This window comes from Nannobrachium achirus (genome assembly GCF_963921795.1).
Source record: "Nannobrachium achirus genome assembly, contig: SCAFFOLD_210, whole genome shotgun sequence".
Taxonomy (NCBI): Eukaryota; Metazoa; Chordata; class Actinopteri; order Myctophiformes; family Myctophidae; genus Nannobrachium; species Nannobrachium achirus.
Genome location: NW_027664989.1, coordinates 7,163 through 14,324, shown reverse-complemented (window position 1 = coordinate 14,324; position 7,162 = coordinate 7,163).

Sequence of the window (7,162 nt, the reverse complement as noted above, 5' to 3'; positions counted from 1 at the left end):
CTTGGACTTGCCCCCCACCGAGTCCACTCGAGTCAAGTCACTACAATGCAATGGAATTAATGTTATATCCATATGAGGAGCGCATTCACGTTAACATTGAGAGAGCTGCCTTGTTAAGTAACGGAGCATTCTGACGCGCATCTGATAGGCACACAGTAGTAGCACACACGCACACACACAGGCACACACACGCATGGACGGATTAACCCCCATGAGGGCCCCTGGCCTATATTTTTTTAGGGCCCTCCACCATAACCCCCCCTCCGTCCTGACGCGCACTACCCAGCTCGGATTTTAAGCCATGATGATTATCTGTGGGCCAAGAAAACACTGTAGACAACAGAGGAGGGGCCCACACTTTTAATTTTTAATTAAATGTATACATTTAATTTTAGTAAATTGTCAATGACCACGCGGCTAAGTTCTCCCAAGGGCCCCTGAGAGCCAAGGGCCCCTGGCAACGGCCCCACCGGCCCAATGGTTAATACAGCCCTGCACACACGTAGAGCCCCCCCGCTCAGCACAGCAGCAAGCATCTAATCTTCCCAGAAGTTCTTTTTTTCGCCAAACAGACAACAGCACAACAGTCCACTTACCTGCAGGATATCCTTGTGTCCCCAAATAAATAAGTCCTAACAGCTTCCAAACACAAGCCTTTGTGATCATGTGTAGTTTAATCCACCTGCACAGCTGGATTAAGAATTTACGTCTTTTTGTATTTCCAGGTGTTGTCTATTACTCGTTAAGCAAGCCTCGTCCGAAAGTTTTAAAGTGCACTGATCAACAGAGAGAAGTGTAACATTGTAAGTCCCTGTAGAGAGGTTAAAACGAATCAAAACAACTTGAAGCAGTGACATGGGGTATTGTTTTGCCTTGTATTTACTTGAAAGGCATCAGACTAATGACATAGGGTAGCCTACATTTCTCACCTTAAACAATGAAATGCAGACAGGCACGTACTGCTATGTGTTTGAATGGGAAAACCTTATTTATTTATTTTAGCTTTTAGTCAAAATAACATATTAAGATAAGAGTTTGTTTGAAAAACGTTTTGCTAAAATCATGCATGCTCTATTTCAATGCAACTATAACAGCAATGTTTAAAAATGTTATAGATTACAGTAGTAGACATAATTCTTTTTAAATAATATTATTTTTGTTATCACTTGGCCTTTTGGTGCATGGGTCCTCTGTTCTCTGCCTGGGAGAAAATGTAATTGTAGCAACTCAAATGTCTAGTTCTTAGACAGAATATTGGTGGGAAAAAACTACCTCTCCATAAAACTCCCTCAAACCTAAACCACACAGCATTGACAGCAACCAAAGGTAATTTGGGGAGACCTATTGATTTAATTTGAAGACAAGCCATTCATTTGAAAGGTATTGGTAGGAAACACCAGACAGGTGAATGCACATGAACGGGGGGGTTCTTGCATTGTTTGTGTGTGTGTGTGTGTGTGTGTGTGTGTGTGTGTGTGTGTGTGTGTGTGTGTGTGTGTGTCCGAAAAAATATATATATTGTTTTCTGCAGCCTACCTATCAAAAAGAAAAAAAGAAAAAGAAAACTGGACTCGGCTCGGTCTCGCCTCTCATTGGTCTCGGACTCGACTCCCATTGGTCTCGAACTCGACTCGGACTCGACCCCCTCCCAGGGGCTCTTGACTCGGACTCGACTCGGACTCGAACCCCATATGACTTGGACTTGACTTGGACTCGCTTTAGGTGGACTCGACTACAACACTAGATTTAACCCAGCTGAACTCAACCCAGGGATGCCCACAAGGAGTACAAGGGGAACAGTGGTGGCTGGAGTGGGGAATCGTACCTGCGACTTCTGGGGCCTCCGGAGTCCTAGGTGTGGACACTAACCACTCAGCCACCACTGCTCTAAATGTATCATGCCTGTTGCTAAGGTATGGCAACATGACTGGTGTCTTGCACGTGCGCCTTCACACCAGTCATGTTGCCATACCTTAGCTTTTTCTGAACTGACGCCACTGGAGGAACTGTTTCATACACACACAACTGACACCATATACAGATTGCTTCCATTTGTTTCATACTCACTTTGCCAGCAACCCAAGGCTCGCCATTAACTTAATGACTTCAGCCATGCACACTACAGTAGTAGGGAAGTACAACTGAAGTCCCAAGGATGCAGTCCTTGTGTAACGCTGAGTCAGCGTCAGAGCCGCAGCAACTACTGTCATTACGGCCAAGCACACGGATTTGCACACAAAACCCACAGGTTCTGAGAGGAAAAGAGAGATATTGATGTAAAAGTAAATTACACTAAAAGCTACAAAAGCTACAATTCATCAAATATTCGAAAATCAAAGTCACTATTGTTCTCTTTTAAAAAATGTATAGTTTATAAAGCTTGGCTAGATAGGAAGTCATAAGAATGAGTTTATCAATGCCCCTGGTGGATGAATTTGTTAATGCTCTATACCAGGGCTTCTCAAACCTTTTTAGGCCGTGACCCCCAAAATAAACATATTTGAATCGGGGACCCCCACCCTGACAAGCACTTGGAATTGTAGGTATTACATTTAATGTGACTCGGTTCCACAGATAAATATTGTGAAAATAGCAGATCTACATGCTCACAACGCCTCGCGTTGTGAGCATGTAGATCGGCTATTTTCACAATGTTCGCCTCTTGCTTACTTAATATTTGACAGTTTGGCCAGTCCTGTAGAATATTCGACTATTCGAAAACTTGGTTGAAAAATTCGAATACTAAAAATCACCAGGCCGTGTTTTTTCCATAACGTTTTCATGTATTTTTTATATATTCTTTTTGTATTTAATTTTTTTCCATTTTCCCTGCTCACGTATTAGGAGGGTAGTATGAGTCACCAGTAAAAATAATGGGTGTTTTTAATGAATCTATCGTGGTTAAAATGGAGTTTGAAGTTACAATGAGTGTGAGATATTTGATGTAAATGTTATCTGGCCTAGAGGGCCAGATAACATTTACATCAAATATCTAAATACTGAATGAAGACAATTAAAAACTGTTCAGGGTGTTCATACAAGCCTGATTAGACCATACAATGACAAAAGTTTTTCTGAAAGTGGAATATCCCTTTAAAGGACAACTTTGTTTTTTTACAACAAGGGTTCATATTTTAGATTGTAATTAGAGAAAAGAAAAAGTGAGTGTTAAAATGTTTTCATTTGCTTCATTCTATTGTTTTATCGCGTTTACCTTGTTAAAATGTGGGGCATGCGTACGCATGGGCGCATGCGTACAAGTGGCTATATATGTCTTTTTAGACACAATAAGCCAGCAGTTTCTTTATTGCTATTTACAGTAACACTTCTAGCCTCCATAAGTCACATCCAACCATGAAAGGTTGCGTTGTATCTTGGGAATGGGCTTATTCTGTGTAAAATGACATATTTAGCCACGTGTACGCATGCCCCCAACCACTGAAATGAGAATCTCTAAAACAATAGAAAGAAGTAAATGAAATCAATTTAACACTCATCTTTTATATTCTTTAATTACAATCTAAAATATGAACCCTTGTTGTAAAAAACTAAAGTTGTCCTTTAAGTACAATTTTGAGTACTTGAGTATTTCCCATTTTCAATAATTTGACTTCTACGCGCGTAGCCTAAACTGTTGCAAAATGTACACTTTTTGTTGTTTTTATCTGTTCACAATGTACCTTAGAGGGATATTTCTCAAGTCTTGTACCCCTATTAACGTGGGAGTGGAAAGAATATACTGGCTTTATGCAAAAGAATGTTAAACTTGTATTGGAAATCAATTAAAAAACCCAAATAAATCATAACGGTACGGCATCAAACAGGCGGCAGCACATGGGTATAAGGATCTGTTAAATTGACATAGTAATATGTGTACGGTATATGTCCATTTTTAAAGTATAGTTTGTTGATTACTTTAAACAAAATGAACAAAAGAAACAAATAAACCATGCTAGAGGTATTAATAAAATAATTAAAAGTCAATAGAGTGTCACTTTAGAAATGTGCAGATCATTAAGCTGATCATTTGGGGACCTCCCAAAATAATTGCTGTAATGATAATAATGTTGAGAACCACTGTCCTAAACCACAGGTAGGCCAAATGGCTAAAATAAATAAATATGCGATACATGTCTCTGCTCATCTTCCTTTATAAACCTGTGATTTGGATATTCAATATACTGTACATGATCTATGTGGTATTCTTTGGGTGAAATTGCCAGAATGGCATTGTCTGGTTGCCTGTTGTCCAGGCCTATAAGTGCCCTGGTCACACATATATAAATGAATATATTATAAAACATAGTAGGCCCTATTTTATACCTAGGCCTGGGGTTCAACAGGGGGTCCGGGACCCCTAGAGGGTCCTCCAAATCTTTGTGTGATAGAAGCTTTTTTTTATATTAACTACTTGAACCCTAGCATCCATATTCGGAGAACTTTCGCCGAGAATAGCAGATCTACAAGATCACAACGCTTCGCGCTACGAGGCGTTGTGAGCTTGTAGATCGGCTATTTTCGGCAAAGAGCTTTGGGGTAGAGGGGAAAAAGAGCAGACTAAGTACAGAGTGAAAGGTCAAGTTTATGTATTGACGGTTCAAGTGGTTAAATATCTGAAAACACAAATTGACATGAATCCAAAATACACTGATGATTGTGCCGTCAAACGATGAAATATGGAATCTATGGGTTGTGGGGGTCTCTGCTTCATCTCTCTCTCAACTAAGGGGTCCTTGGCCTGAAAACGTTGAAGACCCCTGACCTAGGCTATTTGAAAGGTCACTTATTTGAAAATAGACGATCTACAAGCTCACGTGTCGTGCTGCAACGCTAGTGAGCTTGTAGATCTGTCATTTTCAAACATGTTGTACTTTTAATTGTTGTACTTTAAGTATATTTTGATGCCAACACTTTTACTCAAGTACATTTTTTTTAGCCCACACACCAAAATACCTATGAGAGTGGAATCCGCGTTCCGCCAATGCATTTCAATGAGAAGGGGCGTTTTCATGTCAGTGGAGGATAGAGCGTTTATGCTGGAGCAAATAAATTCTCCACGCAGATTCCGGTTTCCCCCTGTCCAATCGGGTGAGTCGAAGGCGTAACGTTCCGAGACTCAGGAAGGGAGATGTTTCGTTTTGAAGAGTCTCATGCATAGTATAGGTTATAATTGTCGCCACCAGCCGAAGGCAGGGGGAGAGTATGTTTTTTTTTTATATCTGTTGTCTCTCATGCACCCAAACTCATCTCTTTTTAGCTTGTTGTTGCATCTCCCCTTCCAATAAAGCAAGGGCGAGTACCCTTCGCCTGTCCATTATAGAGTTGACACGTAAAGATGATGATAATAAAGCTTATTTACCCATTTAGGCCTAGAATTATTGAATGCTTTAACCAGTGAAAAATAGCAGATATACAAGCTCACAGCGCGGCACCGAGTGCCGCGCTGTGAACTTGTAGATCTGCTATTTTTGAAAAAGTCGTGAAATTGTGTGCAAATTTTGCTTCTGGGTGGTCCCTGGAACTAAATATTTTGAGATGGGGGTCCGTGGCCAAATAAATATAATTTTGGGGGTCGTTCACATGAAAAGGTTTGAGCACCACTGACATAGTAGTCTCTCAAGAACAGACTAACTGAGCTCCATTTAAGCGAAAAAGACCTTTTCTTTGACGATGGCTGGCCAGATTGCTGACATAGAAACATAGGTTTTTCAAAAAAAGATTCAAAAGACACTTATAGAATCGGGTCAAAATACAAGCTAGCAGCGCGGCACCGAGTGCCGCACTGTGAGCTTGTATATCTGCTATTTTTCAATAGTTAAAGCATAAAATAATGATACACAATAATGTGTACCCGTTCTAAATGGGTCAAATTGATAACCTCGCAAGTCCTCTGCAGACAAAGGATCGCTACCATAGAGTTATAATAATAATCGCTCATAGAGTTGTAATCACTACATTAGGCTACAGTGAGTGACAGGCGTGTCACTGGCTTTGGGAAATTATTTATACGACTGTCAATATGTAATTGTGTATAGGGTTGGGACCCGAAACCGGTTCTTTTTAGGACCCGGTTCCATGATAGCGGGTCCAGAACCGGGTCAATCATTTTTGCCGGTCCGATTCTCTTAACGGGTCTCATCACCGCATCGCGGTAAAAGAAAAACACTAGCGATTAGCGAATCGCAAAGGCCGCGATTTAGTAGACTTCCCAAGCTATATGGAGACGTTTTAATTTTTGAAATCCCTTCATAATTGACTGTGCAATGATCAAATCAAACCGTGGTGTCTGTCCTTAAATCCTTGTGCATTGATTAAAAGCTGCCATTTGTCCTAAGCTGAAAGTGAAAGTACCTTCTGTGCAACGGTGGCTCCCCCTCCTCGTCCCCCGCACACATGTGAGTGGTGTGTGTCTTAGGGTGATTTTTTTTGCCTTGATGAAACTTAAGCAAGGCAGCGACATACAGTACTTTCTTCCTTTGACAATAATGAGAGGCAGACAATACCATTACTGACATTTTGCTGAATATAAAAACGTTTTATATTGCTAATAAGCAAAGTAAAAGGGAATCTTTTGGAAACTTTATGGGTCTGTAACTCAGTGAATAAATGGAACCAAATGGACCTGTTCCATTTTTACTCTAATATTTTAACATTTAATATAAATTGGGGTCCCAGTGATATAAATATAATTAAATGGGTATCTGTAGCCTAGTGTATTTAGAAATCCTAGTTCTAAGTTCAAACTAAGCCATATTGTAAAATAAATATAAGAAATAGGCAAACATTTTGAAAATAGCCGATCTACAAGCTCACAGCGCTCAAACACATTTTATTGAGGACTCATAAAACTTTTCTGGGACCCGGGACCCATTACATTGAAAACCTATTAACATCACTGCTAACTACTGTTTGAACGCCCATTAGGCTTATGTAAACAACTACTGTTAAATGGTCTCAATCGTTCATGTTTTATTTAGGAAAAAAAATCATAAAAAAAAAACATGTTGGACTCATGCATACAGCCAGACTACCTAACCGAACAGTGTTCAAGCCAAGTGAAATGGGTGCAGTAATTTAATAAAGCTGATTTTCCATGGTTTAAGTTGTGTGTATTATGTAATTGTATAATGGATGATAGAAAATATGAAAAAAAATATATATT